The sequence below is a fragment of the Telmatherina bonti genome (assembly GCF_933228915.1).
Source record: "Telmatherina bonti genome assembly, chromosome: 2".
NCBI lineage: Eukaryota > Metazoa > Chordata > Actinopteri > Atheriniformes > Telmatherinidae > Telmatherina > Telmatherina bonti.
The window spans coordinates 22,790,822-22,814,020 of NC_136620.1; the positions used below are offsets into that span (position 1 = coordinate 22,790,822).

General features: G+C 40.8%; 1 protein-coding gene across 1 annotated transcript in view; it reads left to right on the forward strand.

The window, feature by feature from the left end:
• The window catches only part of peak1 (pseudopodium-enriched atypical kinase 1), a 105,250-nt gene that overhangs the window by 9,169 nt on the left and 72,882 nt on the right, over positions 1-23,199 (forward strand). Inside the window, exon 2 of the mRNA XM_079252406.1 lies at positions 14,099-14,210. The gene's annotated coding sequence lies outside the window, so the exon portion shown is untranslated. The remainder of the gene's footprint in view (positions 1-14,098; positions 14,211-23,199) is intronic.

Genomic DNA, 23,199 nt, shown 5'->3' on the forward strand with positions numbered 1-23,199 from the left:
TTCTCATTTAAGAACTCATAAAGCTGGTTATGTTGTTTGTGCGGATGGACTCAAATGTTTTTTGAGGATGAGCTTAAAAACACAAGTTCCCTAAGCATTGTAAAATGTAAACCTTTGTATTTTTTAAAAATAAAATTAAATCAGATGGATATAAGTCCAATAACACTTATTTGAACAGGTGTTTTATCCTATATGCAAATAGGCAAAGAATTGAATTCCAGCAGCAAAATAAACAACAAAGTGAGCACATGCATGTACATGCAGCTATGCCTTCCCAGCATGTGTGCCAACTTGCACAAGCACGCTTCGCATCGCCAACATTGTCATCACTGCCTGATAATAGTGGAGCAGGTGACAGATATGCGCATCAACAATGTTTCTCAGCTTTGGTTTTTGATTTAGGAGACTGTTGGCAGCAGTTTTGCCCAGCAACTACGGCTCTACAGGATTTACTTTGACAGAAAAACAGATTGACTTTAGCCCTGGATATATGACACTGAACAAAGTGGTAGAATTCCTCATCAAGTCTGTAATAATGATAATGATAATAATAATAATAATAATAATAATTCTCTCTCTTTTTATGAAACTGCTTTTATGTTGAGTTTTGGATATTTTTTTTACTCACAATGTGAATAAAAATGTAATGCCTGATCTTTGCTTTTAATTCCTCCACATTCATCAGTTCCATATATGGAAGAAAACCCCCCTTGCAATTGTTTGTAGCAACAGTAATTACAGAAACTACAGTAACCTGCTGAAATGTTTTCAAGTTTTAACCTCACTCTTGGACTCATTCTGCATCTTAAAATAACTTTCTACGTGTTGTGCTGAAATCTCCCTGACAAACATGGCTGCTGCTGCATGCTGTTTACTATTGTGGTGAACCTGAACTGTGGCTGTGGCAGCTTCAGACTGCAGACCCTGGTGAAGGCTCCTTATTTACCTCAGTCCCATCTAGTTAGTAAACACCAGTGCAGTATTATCTCGGGATGTGCTACTGTGGTATTTTTGGAGGAGAGTTCTGTGAGTCTGTTTGTGTCTAAAATGCCCCCGGTGACCAGCTTTTATCAGAGAAAAGGTTATAAACTTTATTTTTAAGGTAATTTTGCAGAATGCCTTATTTGCTTGAAGATGTTCTGTGAAGTTTAGTCTCAGAAATTACTGATGAAATGGATAGAAAACTGGGTCTGCATTTGTGCAAATTCATGCTTATTAATAACTGCTGAAGATAAACACTCCTGTGCTCTTTCATTCTTTCTCTTTAAAACTGTTTTCATTTAAAAATGATTTATTTTTTTTAAATCAAATAGCCATCTTAATATGATTAGAATACTTGATCCTAGACTTGCACTCACACGTAAGACTTAAGACTTGACCTGGAGCATTTATTTATATATTTACTCTCTGTGTTTGATCTCTCATTATATAACACTCCTGTTGTACAGTCTAATGATTGTGGCGACAAATGATGTCCTGAACATCTCAGTCCTGCAGGGCCTAGGAATCAGCCTCCTACTGGAGCTGCTTCTTTGTCTTGTCATGGTATTATGGAGTTGTGTTTAATATTGTCCAAATTACCTTGCAGTTTCCTCAACTTGTGCTGCTCCACTCAGTCCAAATAGAGTCCTAATAGAACTCAGCACAGAAAAGAAGTCTGTTCCTTCATAGGGCTCTTTCTCCCTGTCTTTCTATGTGTCTAATTGATGCATAAAATTTTAATATTGTCAGACACATCTTTGTTAGCTTTATTGGTGATTCACAACTGCTCAGTGTGGATCACCCCGTGCATCACTGATACGTGCGCTCACACCGGCAGCTAATTGGCCCGCTCATCCTCTCTATGCGCATGCATAAGGCTTAGGAAAAGAAAACCTAATGCAGTGGCATATTTGGCTCAGCAAAAACTGTCAACAACAGTAGTTTACCGACTGTTGATATGATAAACTGTGCTCCAACACATATGGCTAATAATGATTTAAGTCAGAAAAGGCAACCTTAGCCTTATGAAATAAGTGATTTATAATAATTTATAATAGCAGTTAATATTAGCATGTGTCAATATGCTCTAAAAAAAAAAAAGCACGCTCCGAGTGTGCACCCAGTGCGTTGTGAATGCACTCTGAGTGTGCACAACACTACCTGACACATGCACCCGGTGACATCGGCCCTCCATATCTATAGTCTGGAATGAGTTTCAAGCCCAGTGAGGAAGTCAAAGACCACAAATGATTTATCAAACAACAGTCCCAGATTCTGCAGGGACAATAAGAATAATTTACATTTGGACTGGATTCAAATTGAGAGCGATGCAAAATTGTATGGCTGCGGCAACACATTTACCGGGGAGTGGAAGAACAATCACACCTGCAGTGTTTGTTACTTGCCATTCCAAGGTGGTAAAGACATTATGTAATGTTAATGGTGGAAATGCCATCCCATATTCACCCCCTCGCCATTTGTAAATAAACATCCACCGTATGACCTTCCTTGACACAGCAAGAATCTTTGGCACGAATAATCCTATTGGTGCTGCTCAAATTAAATTTGCAGACTCACCCCGTTTTCATTTCTCACAGCTGAGTTGGAGCGCCTCTCAAATGACCTAACTGATAGTCTATCTTTTCACCCTGTCACATTACAGTAGCAGTCAGCTTGCCCACCCTTTGATCTAATTTGAAATAATGGCATGTGCTGTATCACTTCAATTCCTTCCTGATTGTGTTTGTGTTTCTTGCTTGTTGCGTGACATGATCTCATAGAAATTGTGAGAAAACAAAACACTCCCACTCTCTGAAATCCCCGGTCCCCAGCCCCGACCCATACCACAACCATATCAGGGTTGCAGGCCAATGGGGGGCCCCCTGGCAAGACGCCCACTGTGAATGACAAGGGTGTGACATGTCTGTCTGAAAACAGTGTGAAAGAGAGCTTGTAGCACCAGGAAAGAAGACATGCAAGTCTGCATTTGGATAAGAGAAGCAAGTTCATGGATTACATGTTGACTGTTTGCTTGTGAAACTTTGATGTGTGAGTGTGTGAGACTGAGATAACCAGTGGGTGTCCTGCTCAGAAATTGGAATTTAACCATCAGATTTGTGCCATGGAAAGAAGAGGAAGAGTAGGAGGAGTTGGGACTGCTATGATTCAGAGGACTGATGACTGACAGGAGCAGGGGCTGTGTACAAGCCAGCCAGTGAGTGTGGTGTGGGTAAACAAGACAGAGCAATACAGTCTCCATTATTCACTTCATTATATGTGTCTGGGACTCAGAACTGGGACAGCATATTGCAAGATCAAAGTGAAAATCAGATCTTCACTCATACAGACCACTTTCTCCCTTGGCTTTTCTCTAGCTCTGTTTAAAGATGAGTTTCAGTGGAAATGTTTGTTTTCTTCACTGAAGAACAGATTAGATCTAATTATAGAATATATTCATGCATGTATTTACTCTGGCATGCGTAACTCTGCCTTGTGCCAGCACATCTCCTTCCCTCTGGGCCAGTATTGAGTAAAACACCTGCACCAACATGTGAGGGGAGATCTGGAGAAATCACAGGAAACTCTGTATGTTTAAGCATCAGAAAAAGCAGAGTAACTCTCCGAAGGGATGCCATTGTCAGTTTTTTTGGTAACGTATGAGGTGTTATGCTGCTCGTTGCATCATTTTTGGTTAGCATGTCCTAAAAGCTTTTAAATCAGTTCACTTTATACAAGGAAAAAATGTTGAACAACAAAATTTTGTTTTTGTATATTCAGGTGAAATATTACAAACTTTTATAATGACTCCTAAAAAACTTGAATTGTGACAGGTTTCCTGATTCTGTTCATGTTAAACCATTCCTATCTTACTTTCACAGATACTTTCCTTTTTCTTAAAATACTTCTCTTTTTATACACACACGATTCCACCAATACGCCTTGGCTAGTTAAGGAGGGCACGCTTATTAACCTTTTCTGTATTAAGAATTAACCTTTGTATGGCAGTGCAATAGAAAAGAGGACATGGATATTAGTAGAGATATTCTTTCTCTATTTTTTTCTGTTCAAGACAGATTCTGAAATTTGGAGTCAACTATCTGCTGATAGTAAATACCAACTTCTATTTTATTAACTCTTTCCCCGCCAGACAACTGTGAATTAGTTGCTAGCCAGCGCCAGGCATTTTGATAATATCCAGCGATCTTTGAAGGCCGCCTGAAATGTTGTGTTTGAAGTATGTTAACACTGCATTTATCAAAAGAAAGAAGACAATCTGACCTTTCAAATAAAGAAGAAACTATTTTTCTATCTTTATTCATTCTTGAGTTATCAACTGTTGAATATTGGTCATTTTTGTAAAAAAAAAAACATTTTGAAAAACAATCTCAGAAAACAACTTTTTTTGATAAACATTTATTGTCAGTACAAAACTGATTGGCTATTTACATTTTTATTTACAAATACTAAAAAAGCATCACAGTTAACCAAATATAATAATATAATAATAATAATAATAATATATTTGACATTTTTTTAGAATGTTAGGGCTCACCAACACAAGAAAAAAAATTTCCTTTCGTGGCAGATTATATCACAGACTTTAGATATTTCCATCAATTTCTCTTAAATAACAAATAGATAAATGAATAAATAAATCCATCGTATTCTCTTTCTTCAAGCAAGCACTGCAAAAATTGAACAAAAACCTGGAAAAATTTGCAGAATAAATTGCATTTGTAACTAAATTGTCCAGAATTATCACTAACAAATAACTGGACAGTCATAAAACCTATTTCCATCCTAATTAGGATTGATTAGTTGATTGATTGATTTTGTTGTGATTGGGATTAACAGTTTTTTGTCTTTTTTTTACGAGTTATAATTTGCTTTTGAATGGTACACAGTGTAACACTGTCCAAAGTGTAAGGGGACACCACAGCCTTTGCAGTAATAAGATGTTTCCTTACGCAACCCCTTACGTGTGCAAACCCTGCACCTTCTGGTTGGGTGATCTTTTTTGGCTGTTGGCAGGATGGGGACAAGTGGATGTGCAGCAAATATGACATCTAATCTTTTCTTGGGGTCGGTCATGTAAGGAGCTCTAGGGGTTTTCTGAGCAGTGGGGTTGTCTCGTCCCTCCTCAGCATGGGTTTCGGGACCTTCAGCCTGTCTCACGGGGACCTGACTGGTCCATGACTTCACAACACTCTGAATGAATGCCAAAAGCGTGCTGCATTTGCCAGATGGGGTTTTTGCTTTGTAGATGATGAAAGCGTTGAATAAACTGATTTCAAATAAATATGTGATAAATTTCTTTGTCCACTTGTGGGACTTTCTGACAAAGGGGTAGTAGACAATATTTTGATCTAATTTATCTACTCCATTCATGGCATTGTTGTATTCCACAATGCAAGTTGGCTTTTGTTTGGAAACCCTGTCTTTATGTCCTCTTTGCCAAACCTGAATTGTTTTCATCTCATTTGGATGGAATGTTGTAACCATTTTTACTATCTGCTTGTCTCGCCAAGCTAAGACCATGACATTTTTTTTGTGACGCACAAGTGGCTCTCCTTCTCTCCTAAGATCTGCATTTCCAGCATCTCGGATCACTGATGGTTCCCCCCTGTTCTTTCTCAGTGTGCCACAGACATGGGTTTTTAAGTCGAGCAGACGCTCACATAGGGCAACAGAGTTATAGTAGTTGTCCATGTACAACTTGTAGCCATGACCTGCTAAGCGGTCAAGTAGAGAGACAACTGTGTCTCCAAGTGGGGCACTTTCTCCGCAGTAGGGTTTTAGGTTGAAGCAGTACCCGGTCTCCGAATCACATAGAATGTAGGATTTGATCCCATATTTTACTGGTTTTTGGGGGTTGTACACCCTAAAAGCCAGGCGCCCACGCCAGAGAAGCATTCCCTCATCAATGCAAATGTTTGTGTTGGGTTGATACATTTCCTGAAATTTTGTCACAAGATAATCAAGGACAGAGCGGACTTTGTACAGATTATCATTGCAATTGGCTGGTCTTGTTTCATTATCACTAAAGTGGAGAAATCTCCAAATGATTTCAAATCTGTTTCGGGACATAACTTTGTTAAAGAAGGGAGTAGCCAACATTTCATCTGTTGACCAGTACATTTCCAGTTCGGGTTTGCGAATTATACCAGTGAGAAAAAAAAGACCCAGAAAGGTTTTCATTTCTGAAACTGTTACTGGTTTCCATGCATGGATGCGAGCATGTGATGAAGCATTGCTCTGAGCTTCAATGCACTGATTTGCATACAAATTAGTCTGGTTTACAATAGTCTGAAGAAGTTCATCAGAAATGAACAACTCAACAAAATCGACTGGCTGCTCTGAATGAAGAGCTGCAGCTGCATTGATTGGCCCTGGAACCTCAGTAAAAGGAATGTTTACTGGCTTCCAGTCCCTTTCCAGCCACTCTCTACAAGGTTGAGGAACTTCAGGTGGATGGTGTTCACGGGCCCCCCCATCTTCACCGGTGGCAGCATCTCTTTGTATTTGAACACGTCCTCGTCCTCTTTGCTGATTTCGATCTATAAATAATAGAAGGAAATTCTATTTATCTATACATATTCTATACGTGTGTATATGTATGTGTGTGTGTATGTATATATATATATATATATATATATATATATATATATGATGTGTGTGTGTGTGTACATTTTGTTTATTTTTTTGGCTGTGTATGAGGGAATATATGAATATATTTATTAGCACATCTATCTGTCTATCTGTCTATCTGTCTATCTATCTGTCTATCTGTCTATCTGTCTATCGATCTATCAGGACCAGAGAGCGCAACTAAGCGCAGAGAATAAAAGCCGCACTGAGCGCAGCAGCTCTTTTTCCTTTACCAACAGCCACATCGATTGCCTCTTGAAGGCTGTTTTGATCATATCATATGATTTTCATGATGAAGGTGTGTGCATGAAGCACAAAATGACTCCCTAATTCCATAAAAATACACAAATTAGCCGCATCACTGTTTAAACCACATAATTCAAATCAAGGGGGAAATCAGCGGAAATTACAGAAAACATTTATTTATTCAAATGCTAAATAAAACGATGTCTTACTTCTTGAGCCTCTGGCATTTGGGAGCCCAGATCGAGATCTCTGCCTTGAGTCCCTCCACTCCGTGTCATCACCTGACCAACCACTGTCATCACGACGACGAGTCGGTGCGCCTCGTCTTGTCCCACACCTGACGGCTCGTCTTTTCCTGTCACGCCCCCTAAAAGTTACTTCGGTCTGGCTGTGATCGTCGTCTCTTCCATGTCCGTGTCCCCTGTCGTCTCGTTTCTCACCTCCCCCGACTTCTTTCTCGTTTCGGCGTCCAATTTCTCCCTCATCACGGCATCCGATCTCTCTCTCATCCTCATCTTCCCTGTCACTGTCAGTCTCCTCTGACAAATCAAAGACAGAGTTGTCGGAGTCCATAATCATTTTGAGGACCTCTGTAGCGGAGTACGTTTTCTGCGGAGCCGGCATTGTTAGTTATAAGTGTGATAGAGTTGTTTACTGTGTTGCTATATGATACCAGTTATTTGTGTTTATTTACTAAATCAGCCGCAGCCCCGCCCACATTTTAAGCGCGAAAACACGGATTGCCGGAAGATCTCGTCATCGGCGGGGAAGCGTTGTAACGTGAATGACGGAATATCTCGTCAATGGCGGAGAAAGAGTTAAGATATACATTCTGTTTATTATAGATTTTAATGTATCATGTTCTTGTTACCGTTCTTCAGTGGCCTGGCATTTAAACATTAATAAACACATCAAAACAATTCCATAAAAAATGGACACGATGGAAAGAAGCTGGTCATGCAGAACAATACATGCTAAAACTTTTTGTTATTGCAGTGGCTTTTTGGGTTTCTTTTGAGAATTTCTGGCATTAAAATAACATTTGCCCGTGTTGTTCTTTTCCAAACTCTTTGCTTTATTAGGTTGCAGGTAGGGCTGGGCAATATATTGAATAAACTCAATGTATCCCATTAATAAGCTGCATAAAATGTCTATATCGCAAATGTAGAGTACAGACTATTACAGCGGCATTGTATACATGTAATTTTTTTCTTAGTTCAGCTTCTCTTCCTCACAGCAAACAGAAAGTTTACTTCCCAGTCAATCCAGAAAACTTCTGCGTGCACATGTGTGTGGTGTTTCAGGAGAGTTGGTAAAGAGGTGTGGAGACTTAACAGTATGCAGCTAACAAGCTAGTTTACAAGCGTTTAGAGATGGAAACTGAATGTGAGACGTCACCATTCAGTAATATGTTTCAGAAATAACAACAATAACCAGGAGACCGATTGTTTAGCTGTGCATTTCCTGACGCAAATAGTAGGTGTTAGATTGGGCATCACTTTTTCCATAACTGGAAACATTAGTCCTGCATGTTAGGCAAATCACTGTTATGTTCGTATGATTTTCTAATAACACTAAATTGCTAATGTGATGCTAACACTAATTGTGAGCACGGCAGTGACTCACACAAGATTGGGTAACTTGCTGTGTCTGAAACTGGTGGTCCTGGTGGGGTTGAACAAGGAGGAAAAAAATCACAATTCTTTTTCTGTGGTGTCGGATGGTGTTTAGACAGAAGTACTCCCCAATTGTGATCCTTTTACTTTTGGCAGGATCTGCAAGTATTTTCGATACTGATATCAGGCTAACTTTCTTCAGCTTTTCAGATTATTGCAGACAGCTACAGAGAAACTAATAATGAAACAAACATGAATAAAAACTTCTATCCTTGTGAGTAAATTATAAAGAATTTTCTGGGTTCACATTACTAACCATTTTTACGGCGTAATATGTTTTATAGAAAAAGTCCTTGGTAGTTTTCACTCTATAAAACAAGGGATTCATGCCAGCTCAAAGTAGAGGAGAAAATACTTGTGTTTAATTGCCAAGCTGTGGTTTGCTTTGTTTAAACTAAGCATTCCTTTTCAGTGCACATTTCAAAGAGGCAGCTACTTGGATTTCATTTAACACTCTTGACTCTGCTTAATTTACTGAACTTACCAAGTAGACATCCGATGCCATTGTTTTATTCAGAAAAGTTAACTGTGTTTATACAGATGACTCACGTTGACACAAAGTGCTTTCCATTTACACAGACACAAGAATTAAAAGAAGTAACAGTGCTGTAAATAGTTGGTTCAAATTTCTGTTCTTTACACATTTGAATTTTTGTGCATAAAATTTTTACTTTCCATATTTAGATAGCCAGGTGCACAGTTCTAAGTACAAACAAACAAGTGTAATTTCGCTCACTTGTTCAGCTATAAAGAGATAAAATGCAGAATTTGGGAAATTAAACAAAATCTGAAAAAAAAGATTTAGCGTTTTAGAAACACTTGTCAGTTCAAGAACACAACAAAAATACAGGTTAGAATATAAAAACTTGTTAACGTCATCTTTCTAAACTCAGAGCAAAATAGACTGAGGTGGTTAAAAAAAAACCCATCTCTTTCAGTGGATGCAGAGCTATGGGAGGATGGCTGGCAGCCCCTCCTTAGTTTGCAGTGAACAAATGCTTTGCCGATGAATTTTATGATTATGTTTTTCAGCTTGTTTCAGAAAATAAGAACCCTCTGAAAAGCCTTGTCATTTTTCTTTTTAAGGTCGCAATAGGAAGGAACAGCCATCATTACACAGGACTGTTGTGCATGGCTGCTGGTATTTATAGCATCCATACTTACATAAGAGAACTGTATCACAAAGGATGATAGGAGAAGAAATTAGTTATACAACAAACATAATTCTAGTGAATCACTTTAATATAGATAAATTGTGCCACTTGTTTGTAGCATATGTTTTACATTACTTTAAAGTCTTTGTGAACATGGTCTGGACATAATAAGGTGTACACATTTTCACTGCACATTCTACATTTGTGCAGAATGCATAGTTTCTGCAAATAAATGTTTTCTGACCCCTTGTGTCTGAGTGGTACTTAAACTTGTCATACATTTTAATAGTAATAAAAGGTATATACACATGGAGGATTACATTATCAAGGTACAGATTACATTTTTATTGTTCCCAGTTAAACCTTCATTTGTAGTGATGGAATGGATAGGCAGCCGCAATCTCAGGATGGTTGTAAAACATGCACTCCATAACAATGATCTGGTTATCTCTTTTTACTACAGTTATAACTGTAAAGGGGAGCATGAAGCTTACATTTCAACTGCAACTTTATTCATAATGCACTTTAAAAACAAAGTTGAGCAAAGTTCTCCAGGATGTGCACTGGGGATATAATCTTTTTTTATTTTTTTTTATTTTTTATTTTTTTTCTTTTAGCTTCACTGCAGTTTGTAGTTTTTTTTTTCTTTCTTTTTTTTTTGTTTTTGTTTTTTTTGTACCTCTGTTTCAGACAAATTAGTATGAAGGTCACATCTCTCAACCTTGTTGCATACTCTCCAATAAGTGAGAACTTTGCTCTTGTCTATAGGCTGCAAGAACAAGTAAAAACTTTGTTTGGGTCTCACAACAAATATTTGATCAATCACATCACACTTTTTGGAACCTCACGAGAAGTAAATTATGCTTGGGGTGTTAAGAACAAGTCTCAGGAGGTCCCTAGCCATGTGAACCATTTGTGTCTCCTCAAGAACAAGAAAAAAAAAAAGTTCTCCTGTAATATGTTACTGGCTTTAACAACTGTATGAGTTTACATCATTACATGTTTTATATTGCAAGCGGGAATGATATTGGTAAGTTTTTCTTTTTTTTTAAAGTCACAATTCAATTTTACTTCTTTATACCAACTGGATATTTTAGAGCCGGGTGACTTTGTAGACCTGCAATTAGTGCAAACCATAAACAACTAGAACCTACTGAGTGCTGCCATGGGTGGCTGCCCTCAACATGACAATTAAGTTACCCTCTTGTCCCTAAATATGTCAGCTGTAGCGCTAACTGCCCAGCCTGTGAACTGAACAGCATAGTGTGCCTACCCAGAAGGCTAAAGAAGTAGTAGGCATATGTTACATAGTGATCAGAAAGGGGAACAAGGGGGCCTTGTTTAGTAATGTCCACTTGTAAGACGTCATACTCCTTTTCTGAACTACAGAATCATACTCAAATATAGTGGCTGATGCCATTTGAACGTAATTCAAGACTTTAGCTGTTGGATCAGGCCTCATCTGCTTTTTGTCTGCCCCGGCTCCAGATGCACAGTAATGGCATCATGTCTAATGTTCTGCAGGTCACTCCCCATTCCCCAATTGTTTGTTTAGTTTTAAAGTATTCATGTCTTCATTTATGACATTATCGTACTAGCAAGCAGACAGACTGGCCAACTTGAGTTAATTTTGACAATAAAATGGGAATTTTAAACAAACAGATCTACTGCATATGTTTTAATCAGAGGATTTCTAAAGGCTTTTTGGAACTGGAGTTTAGTTCTTGAGCATTTGTCCTTTTGTCTGGACAAGTCAAGTTTCCAGGCTCTTGTAAACGTCATGATGGAGTTATGTTGTCTTGGGAACAGGATCTTGGGTTGAAGTCATGCTTCATGGACCAGTCAGCTGCCCTTCCTGTTGTTTCCCAGACTGTTTAGCTTGGACACCAATCAGGGTACATACCTGAGAGTGACAAACATCTGTGACTTTCATTAAGGCAAATTTATACTGTTTTCTAGAAAAAGAACACTTTTACAAAAAGTAGTGGTTTGTCCTAGTAATGCTATTTATATATGAATTGGCGAATCTCAGCACAGCTGTAACACCTGCAAGATCCTTGTGCATGCTTTCTTTTTTAATGCAGTAATACCTTGAGAGTTTTTGTAATGAGCATAATGTTTAATCTTTGATTTGGGTTCTGTTGTAATCATGTTTTCTTTCCAATGAGCACCTCAGTATTAGCTTGATCGTTTTGTTGTCGCAGTTTATGAACTATGTTGACTCAAACTCGGGGTGAAGATGCAGGAGGCAGACTGGTGCAGGAATGAGGTTTTAATCAGAAAAGACAACCGAGGTACTGGCAAAGACAAACTGGAAACATGACAGTAGCATGATAATGAAATGGTGCTAATGAAGACTAATGAGGACTAATAAGGAACAGGTCAAGTGCATGAGCAAATTGAACCAAAAGTGCTAATGAACAGGAAGCAGACAGCAAAACAGAATACACAATGAGGAAAACTACAACATGAAACAGGAAACCAGAAAGCACTGAGAAAATGAAAACCTATAGGAAAGTAAAACTAAACTAGAACCCCAGAGAGCATGGCAGCTGCCCAAAAGTCATTCCAAAACTTTTATAACCCTAACTCCAAACCATAGTGTATTGAGTCTGACTTTCACTTTTGGCCACAGAGTGAACTTTTGCCAAACTTTATGCATGAAAGATGATTGTCATGCTTTCCAAACAGCAGCTTGTAAATCAGGAACACCTGTGGAGTCATTATAGTTCAGGCTTCGCCCGGAGAGCGGGTGCAAACTACGCTCTCACTGCTGGGATGCAATAAAACGGTTTGCATCACAGTAGCAGCAGCCGTTTGTGCTCAGCTCTGTATCTCTGCTGATTACTGTTGCTTAACCCCCATCAAGACACATAGAGTTTTTCAGCGGGGGTTTTTTTTTTTTTTTGCCACATAAAATTACTGTGGTGCCTTGCTAACTACAGACACAGGAAGGAAATGGTCAATAAAAAAACCCAGAGGAAAGGGATGCCCTGGGGGAGACTGGAACCAGATTTGTTTTTCAGATCATAGCATAAGAATTCAGACATCACTCTAGTTTAACTTTGCTTCTTTTTTTTTTCTTTTTCTTTTTTTTCTTCTTTTTATAGATACACTTGATATGACTGAGCTAGCAGTTAAAAATAGCCTTTTCAGATGAAGACATTTAAATGTGCACAGCCCTCACACCTGCATGTTTTCTCACAGACCCACACTGTTCATATCCCCCCTCTCTCTGCCCACCAGAAACTAATATTAGTGTTGGATTGTATATTAAAAGCCAAGCCATGTTTTGCAAGTTGGCCCTCTTATAGTCAAAAATAAAACAAGTTTTCAATGTAAACACACTCTCCACCTCTCAGCCCATAACTTTACCAGTTTAGGGTCACTCACTGAGCTCTATCCTAACAGATCCTTATATAGTATGTTTTCTTGTCTGAGCAGACTACAGTGTGAGAGGGTAAAGCTAGAATGCAATGCCTGCAGCCACAAATTTAGGGCAGGGGAGTGGTTCATGTCTAATTTCTGTTGACTCACTGCTTTTAATGAGAAGTGGGACGTGACAGTGTTGTGAAGAGGTTTAGAGTAGCTCGTTAGTCTGTTGGCATCATTAATTCACATTCGCTCTTTGGTTGGGTGATCTGACAGTTTATGAAGATGATCATGCGCCAAGAGGGAGCTGTCTGTGTATGCTTTTTTATATTTATTTTTTGTTGGTCAGCAACATTCTCAGTGTGGGTCCTGGTGGAATAACGCAGGCCACAAACAATTCAGGATAAAATGATGAGTAAAAGCTAGACCTGTCATTAGTGCATTTCAAAGTGATGTAAGACAGTTGTCCTGCAAACATAAATAGTTGAAACTCATCTATTTTTTTTTTTTATGCTTTTGAAACTCCAGTGCTATTATTGTTTTATTTACTTCTAAATCTTGTTGAAAAGTAACATAATTTACTTGGCAAACTTTATTTTGATGTAGACTATTGAGTAGATGCTTGTCTCTTCTTGTGAAAATAATCATCCTTATGCAAGACTAGACAGTTTTTTTTGCCAGTTGTTTCATAAGCAGTCCAGCTCCTATGGTTCTATTTGCTGCTTAATTATGTCCACGACAGCTGTTCGCACTCAGATATTTTCCATTCTGAATTGAGAGCTGTGACATTTTTTGTTTTCAACTTCCTTATTTATCATCTTAACATCTAAATAGATAGTTAAACACTTGTATATTGTGCATCCTCTAATTAAACAGAAATACACAAACTTCTGGGGTCAAAATAAAAACAAGAATCCTGACACTTTTACAAGCTTAAACCACTGTGTGTCAGAAGTTGGAGTACCTGATGGCAACTTGAAGCTGACATCTTCTGTCTTGTCTTCTTTTCCTTGTCTGTAGAAAATCCAGCTACAGCCTGAAGATGCCCTGTGGCTCTAAGTGAAGCAGCAAGTTCTGGTACTCTCAGCACGACAATACTGGAAGCAACGGGGAGCCACATTTAGCCTGGCTGGTGAGCAGAGTCAAAATTTTATTTTGTCCTTTTAACAGCTGGGATAGGAAATTTATCATATGGGAACCATGTTCCATTTGAATGTATTTTTGCATGATAATGTTATGTCAGTGACTTTTATTTAACTGAGTTCTTAATAGATTTTTTTCTTCGACTCTTCATCAAGATTAGATGATTAATTGCAGTACAGCAAGACACATTATGCACACACTTACTCTAAACTCCACACACTTGCATGAGTAGATTAGAAGGCAGCACTGTATATCAGTTTCTACCCCCACTGTCCAGGCTGATGTTTAATTTCATTTTACCTTTGCTGCGGCACCTCCATAAAACCTTTTCTTTGTAGGTGCTATTGTTTAGCTTTAGCACAGAATTGCAACTGCAGAGGAGTCAGATTTGTCACACTGCTGAACACCCTCATCATACAGACTTGTTTTTTGTGGGGAAAGATTTGTTTATGTGGAACATAGTATCAGAATGCAGCTATATTTTTGTGAAATTCATTCATTTTAGCTCATACCAAGAAACTCACGTGCACCCCATTATGGTAGTGCACATGGCCAGAGAAAGAAATCAAGGTCTTATCAAGTAATGTTCAAATGATTCAATAAATTTGGAAAGTTTTTTAAAAAAAAATAAAATTATTTGTTCTTTTTGGGAGAAGGTTTAATCCTTTGTGACTTTATGACATAAGTTATAGCATCAAATATAAACGCAGTCTTAAATAATATGAAATTCTGTCTGTGATGCAGATCAGACAGAATTTGCCAGCTTTGGCAAATCTGGTATTTTCAGAACAACAGCAGAGCTGCTGTAACTCAGCAGAAGTCCCACCAGTGTCAGCAGAACTGACACAGCCAGTGTTAGTAGATACTGGACATGTGAAAGAGCTGTAGTTAATCTAAGTGCTTTTCTTTTCTTTTTACTTCATCTTTAGAAATACCATCAATCCAGACATCCATTTTAGGGTTTTGGCAGCTGGAATGCCCCTTTTGAAAATATTTCATTTCACTATACTTACTGTTAGAATTAAATATAATAAAGTATGATTTAGGGCATCAAGAATGTATTTGAATTACGGAGGTCATGTCAACAGCCCTTTGATGCTGGCCCTGAAAAGAAAGCAGCTCTTAAATTTTCTAGTGTGTCCATAACAAGCCAAGCTTCAAAGAGGAAACCTCTTTTTCACTGATTATTTTGGCAACAGTTTAAAAAAAAAACAAACAAAAAAACAAAAGATTGATTCATTCAAGATATATTACAGCTTTAGAAAGATGAGTGATTTATTAATCACAGATTCCTTGTCCAACGCTCTGAGGTCAGTTCAACCATTCAGGAGAAATCTATCACCAAGATATTAACAAATAAACACTTTCTGACTGACTGGAAAACTGTGTGAACTCGCTTTTGTTCTATCAAACTCAGAAAATAAAAAATGAAATTTAATGCTTTGCTAAACCATCTATGTCTTCAGATTTTTACATTGTGTTGTACATTTTATAATATCAGTATACTTTTTATAATTTCAATTAATTCTATTCTATTCTATTCTATTCTATTCTATTCTATTCTATTCTATTCTATTCTATTCTCAATCAGACTTGAAATTGAATAAATGAACTAACTTGAATAAATTACCTACCTATGGTTAGATGGCATGTTGGTAGGATTGAGGAGGTCTTCGAAGTATTCCCTCCACCGACCCACAACGTCCCGAGTTGAGGTCAGCAGCTCCCCATCTCCACTGTACACAGTATTGATGGAGCACTGCTTCCCCCCCCTGAGCCGCCGGATGGTGGACCAGAATCTCCTCGAAGCCGTCCGGAAGTCTTTCTCCATGGCCTCGCCGAACTCCTCCCATGCCCGAGTTTTTGCCTCGGCAACGGCCGAAGCTGCATGCCGCTTAGCCCGTCGGTACCCATCAGCTGCCTCCAGAGTCCCACAGGCCAAGAAGGCCTGATAGGACTCCTTCAGCTTGACGGCATCCCTCACTGCTGGTGTCCACCAACGAGTCCTGGGATTACCGCCACGACAGGCACCAACGACCTTGCAGCCACAGCTCCGGCTGGCCGCCTCAGCAATAGAGGCACGGAACACAGCCCATTCGGACTCAATGTCCCCCGCCTCACACGGGACATGTTCGAAGCTCTGCTGAAGGTGGGAGTTGAAGCTCGCTCTGACAGGGGACTCAGCCAGACGTTCCCAGCAGACCATCTGAGCCAACTCACCACCAGGTGGTCAGTTGACAGCTCCGCCCCCCTCTTCACCCGAGTGTCCAAGGCATGTGGCCGCAGGTCCGACGATACGACTACAAAGTCGATCATTGAACTGCGGCCCAGGGAATCCTGATGCCAGGTGTACATATGGACACTCTTATGCTGGAACATGGTGTTCGTTATAGACAATCCATGACGAGCACAGAAGTCCAATAACAAAACACCATTTGGGTTCAGAGGGGGGGGACCATGCCTCCCAATCACTCCCCTCCAGGTCTCACTGTCATTGCCCACATGAGCATTGAAGTCCCCCAGCAGAACAATGGAGTCCCCAGAAGGAGCACCCTCCAGCACTCCCTCCAAGGACCCCAGAAAGGGTGGGTACTCTGAACTGCTGTTCGGTGCATAAGCACAGACAACAGTCAGGACCCGTCCCCCCACCCGGAGGCGGAGGGAAACTACCCTTTCATCCACCGGGGTAAACCCCAACGTGCAGGCACCAAGCTGGGGGCTGATGAGAATGCCCACACCTGCTCGGCGCCTCTCACCATGAGCAACTCCAGAGTGGAAGAAGGTCCAGCCCCTCTCGAGGGTACTGGTTCCAGAGCCCAAGCCATGCGTCGAGGTGAGTCCAACTATATCTAGTCGGAACCGCTCAACCTCGCGCACAAGCTCAGGCTCCTTCCCCACCAGAGAGGTGACATTCCACGTCCCTAGAGCCAGCTTCTGCAGCCGAGGATCGGACCGCCAGGGTCCCCGCCCCTTGCTGCCGCCCAGCTCACATTGCACCCGACCCCTACGGCTCCTCCCGCAGATGGTGAGCCCACGGGAGGTGGGGCCCATGTAACCCTTTCGGGCTGAGCCCGACCGGGCCCCATGGGCGAAGGCCCGGCCACCAGACGCTCGCTCTCGTACCCCGCCTCCAGGCCTGGCTCCAGAGGGGTGTCCCGGTAAACCGCGTCCGGGCAAGGGAACATTCATGCCCAGGTTGGTCGTCATCATAGGGGTCTATGAGCCGTGCTTGGTCTGGTCCCTCCCCTAGACACCTGTTTGCCATGGGTGACCCTACCAGGGGCATAAAGCCCCCGACAACATAGCTGCTAGGATCTTCGGGACACACAAACCCCTCCACCACGATAAGGTGACGGCTCAGGGAGAGGCGGAGACAAACATGCTTCCCCTGAGGGAGCAGAGCTGGTGGACTCTGGTGGAGCTGGTGGACTCAGGGGTGGACTCTCCTATCTCTGGGGCTGAAGTCGCTGAGGTGGTCAAAAAGCTCCTTGGCGGCAAGGCCCCGGGGGTGGATGAGATCCGCCCGGAGTTCCTTAAGGCTCTGGATGCTATGGGGCTGTCCTGGCTGACACGCCTCTGCAGCATCGCGTGGACATCGGGGGCAGTACCGCTGGATTGGCAGACTGGGGTGGTGGTCCCCCTTTTTAAGAAGGGGGACCGGAGGGTGTGTTCCAATTACAGGGGAATCACACTCCTCAGCCTCCCTGGTAAGGTCTATTCAGGGGTCCTGGAGAGGAGGGTCCGCCGGATAGTCGAATCCCGGATTGAGGAGGAGCAGTGTGGTTTTCGTCCTGGTCGCGGAACAGTGGACCAGCTCTATACCCTCTCTGGGGTCCTGGAGGGGGCATGGGAGTTTGCCCAACCAGTCTACATGTGCTTTGTGGACCTGGAGAAGGCATTCGACCGTGTCCCCCGGGGGCTCCTGTGGGGGGTACTCCGGGAGTATGGGGTACCGGACCCCCTTGTACGAGCTGTCCGGTCCCTGTACGACAGGTGTCAGAGCTTACTACTGCCGGTAGTAAGTCGGATTCGTTTCCGGTGAGGGTTGGACTCCGCCAAGGCTGCCCTTTATGCCAAGGCTGCCGATTCTGTTCATAACTTATATGGACAGAATTTCTAGGCGCAGCCGAGGGGTTGAGGGGATCCGACTTGGTGGCCTCAGGATTGGGTCCCTGCTTTTTGCGGATGACGTGGTCCTGTTGGCTTCATCTGGTCGTGATCTCCAGCTCTCGCTTGAGCGATTCGCGGCCGAGTGTGAAGCGGCTGGGATGAGAATCAGCACCTCAAAATCTGAGACCATGGTCCTCAGCCGGAATAGGGTGGATTGCCCTCTCCGGGTCGGGAGTGAGGTCCTGCCTCAAGTGGAGGAATTTAAATATCTCGGGGTCTTGTTCACGAGTGAGGGAAGGATGGAGCGTGAGATCGACAGACGGATCGGTGCGGCGTCTGCAGTAATGCGGGCTCTGCGCCGGTCTGTCGTGGTGAAGAAGGAGCTGAGCCAGAAGGCGAAGCTCTCGATTTATCAGTCGATCTACGTTCCTACCCTCACCTATGGTCATGAGCTGTGGGTCGTGACCGAAAGAACGAGATCTCGTATACAGGCGGCTGAAATGAGTTTCCTCCGCAGGGTGGCCGGGCTCTCCCTTAGAGATAGGGTCAGGAGCTCAGTCATCCGGGAGGGGCTCAGAGTAGAGCCGCTGCTCCTTCGCATCGAGAGGAACCAGTTGAGGTGGCTCAGGCATCTGGTCAGGATGCCTCCTGGACGCCTCCCTGGTGAGGTGTTCCAGGCACGTCCCTCGGGGAGGAGACCCCGGGGAAGACCCAGGACATGCTGGAGGGATTACATCTCTCGGCTGGCCTGGGAACGCCTCGGGATCCCCCCCGCAGAGTTGACAAATGTGGCTGGGGAGAGGGAAGTCTGGGCTTCCCTGCTTAGGCTGCTGCCCCCGCGACCCGACCCCGGATAAGCGGCAGAAGATGGATGGATGGATGGATGGTTAGATGGCAACACTGCAGTCAAGAGATTTGATGTATTCCATATCATCCTCATTTGCAGTAAAATTGAGAGTAAAACTGCTTAAGTTTACACTCTGGATCAGATTTTAGTTGATATTAGTGATAAAAGAATACCAGTGTTTGCTTTGAATAAAAGAAGAAAAAAATAAACTTTTGTTTTTATGACAGATTAATTTTGTTTTGCTTTCGATGCTTGTGGCAAACAGCGACCAGGAGCTTGTATCCCGGTTCATTCTGAGCACTTTGAAAGTCAATATATATTGACTGGCTGTGTACATTATATAGGTCCATCAAGCGGACACATTGTTGATTCATGAAAGCTCTTAAAGTTGCTCCACTTATTGACTGTTGCTTTTGCCCCTCCATGACCATCCTTGTAAATAGATTAAAACGTGTCCTGTGCGCTTTTGAGTTACCATTTCAGCAATGTTATTGAAAGTGCACTTGTGATCTATCTCACCAGTGAATAATGTAAAGTTTTTCCATTATGATCTTGTTGATAAGGTTTAAGTCAATTATGTATCCAAGTTCCAGGAAAAGGGTGGGATAAAAGTGGGAAAACCTGCTCTGCCCTTAAAGCCCATTGTGACAATGGAGACAAAGTCAGTGGAAATCAATAAATTAGTAGTCGTCTGGAAAATGTATTCCCATCACACTCCTGGTCTGCCTTCCAGTCCCTGATGTTCACCAAAGTAAGTGGAGTGTGGAAGCAAGCAGATGTTGGAGTTCCCATCAGAGAGCAGAAATGGATTTCACAACGAGTCACAGACATCTGAGACATGAAAATAAAATGATCTATGATTGTCCTCTCAGCTCCATGATCTTCAGCTAATATTCAGAGGGAATCTCTGAGGGATACTTTACTATCCTGTTATGTTATAAGCATTATATTATAATATATTTACATTATTACTCTGGAATACAGACATTCCAGATGGGGAACTCTGTATGCAAATTGTTTGAAGTCAAAATAAAATATAATAGCAGTGCATGTGACAGCACCTCTGTTCTCAGCCCATGTTAGAGGAGAAAAAAGCTTCTGGTTGTTGTTCTTAACTATTAACAACCCATGTTTCCTTTAGAATCCATGGAAGAATTTAAAGACAGCATGAAAAATATGTCCAATATGTGTAGGATTTATATGTGATTTAACATATATAAAAGATAATGAAGATATTTTTATTTATTTATTTATTTTTTTTTACCTAAATAGATTATTCTGAATGGGGTATTACTTAGTATAAAGGTAGCCATGGAGTGAGAAAGATCAGTAGTAAAAACATAATCAAATCATAGTACCTGGAATCATAACCAAATCATCGGGTAGCTAAGCCCACACTTCTAATTCCAGATACACATTGTGATATTGCCACACTTTCTAGTAATTACAAAATATTGAGTCAGGTAGTCATAATCTAAGAATTGTGACAAAAATTAAATTGGCATCATACTGAAGCAAAAACACAACTGGTGTTCACCCCGGATTCAAAGATATTTAGAAATAGTAGATTTAGTTTATTTTGCTCTACCATCACCTGATGATGAAACCAAGGTCCAGTAGTAAAACGGTGTGAGCTTGACTTTTGAACTCATTAGGCCGCTTTCGCTGTATCAGTAGAGGGTGGAGAGTTGTGGGTGGTAGTTTCCCATAAATTTCACCAAGCTGTGAATTTGCTGCCTGCCATAGTTACCCCAGGCCTGTTTCAACTTAGTTATGGCAGGAATGTGCTATTGCATGAGAGGAGGTCATAAGTCCTCATGGCCTGTCATGCTCTTCCCAGTCCTTAGTCAAGGCTGCCAAGATATGGACATTCTTTCCCACAAACATGCAACTAAATTCCCTTTCATCAGTGAGAACTGCTTATATTTAGTCAGGAGCTGAATTGTTTATTCGTTTTAGTTTAGGAATAAACAAATAAGTCAATTAACTTTCAAAAATCAGTATAAAATATTTTTCCTCTGAAATATTTTTTTTTCTTAATCTCTTAAACCGTAGATAAAACACAGTCAGCTTAATGCCACCAAGAAATCCCCAGTATTTACCACTGCTACAATAAGAGCTGCACTCTTCAGTTTTATTCTTAAAAGAACCTAATTATTTGTTTTATCATGTCGAGTTTAAAAGCCTTTGTCAATTTTCTGTATTATACTCTTGTTTCAGAAGCTTGAACTGCATAAGAAAGTGTCTGTTAGCTTGCTGTTGCGGTACATTTGGCTATTAGCTCTATTTACCTCAGGATGGTATCTTGCTAGGTGGGCAGTACCGTTAGTCGTGGTACTACAGTACATAACATGACAGAGTTTACAAATAGCTTTAGACATATCCAACACTTTTCCCCAGTCTGCTGGAGAAGTGATACATTTTTTCTCCATCTGGCATCTAAACATATAAACATCTGAAATTGGGAAAAAAAAAAAATTATTTTAAAAATTGTAAAACAAAAAAAATAAAAAATAAATCACAATTTTTATGTGAAACAAATGTTTTCTCCTAACCCTAATTTATATTATATTACCAGGAATAAGTCATGTGTCTTTAAACCTTAAAAATTTGTTTCTTTGCTTTCTTTGGTTTAGCTTCCAGAACAAGCCAGTGGTTATCTTGTTCATTTATTTTGAGGTAAAGGATTAATAATCACAATAATGCAGCCACCAGAAATAAAAAAGAGTGCAGGATTAGCTTCAGAGCATCAGCTCTGGAGCTGGATTAGTGTCAGTCATTTTCTGAAGCACAGATGAAATTTATTGTCATTATTTGGTTGTACTTGGATTCCTCAGTGGGAGGTTGGTCCTTAACCTATTAAACCATTTTCTAGTAAATAAAAAAACTGTCATAAAGTAACCTACCAAAAGCTTTCTAAACTATATGTATGTACACCATCACTAATTTTGGACCAGGTTAGAGGTTAAGGGGGAGAGGCATTTGACTTTAAATAAAGATCTCATTACTTTACAAGGTGTCATGTAATTTTTTATTTCATATTTATCAGCTATGAATCAGTACAGAGGCTTTCAACTTGATCTCTACCAGACCAGACCCTCTTAGTCTGCACACCAGTTGTTTCATTGTTTAGTCAAGCTTGTCTTGCCTGGCTCTTCAACAGGCTGATGTTTCAGCTGTTCAGGCGCTGCCCTCTGTGTGTGGCCTGTGCTTTGAAAATGGATATAAAAATTGGACTTAATGCAGTGATTAAAGTATAATTACCTTTGAAACACTTGTTTTGCTTGAGCCAAAGAATAGAAATCCAAAATTCAAAATGTTTGCAAATAAGTTCAGAGTTAGTATTTGTAAATCAAGTGTCTCGGTCTGAGTAATATCCGTTTATCACATTCACTTTCCAGCTCCAGATGTGAACTGAATCGTATCGTGTCATATTGTAGTTTGTTTTTGTTGAGCGGCAGGGGCTCAAGTGGTTGAGGTGGTTGGTGGTCCAAATGTAAAAGCTTTGAGTGCCAACAGTAGTAAAGGACAATGTAAATCTAATCCATTAATATTATTTTGTCTGACCGCTACAAACTTGAGTTATTTTGTCACAGAGGTTGTCACACAAACTGCCATTTACACCACTTTAGTTGCACCACCAGTTGTCTTTAAAATGTATCTGCTTCCCTTTAAAAGCCTGCAGCAGTGCAGAAGGATGGGAGCTGTCTGCTCTTTGATTGGTCAGCTTGATTAGTCATCATCCAATCAGATAGAGGTGTAAAGAAATGGACAAAATCGCAACTTTAGTCTTGTATGCGGTTCACATGTTGAAAGCTGTTATTCACATCTGTAGATGTTTGCAAAAGAAATTTATATTTGGTGAGATGACAAAACTTGATTTACAAATACAAACTCTGAAAGTATTTGCAAACTTTCATTTACAGCTGCAAAATCTTTGACTTTATATTGACCTCATAGAACATCCATGTTCAGGGCAGACAGCGGCCGTTGTAAACATGTCCGTTTTTGATCTGAACAA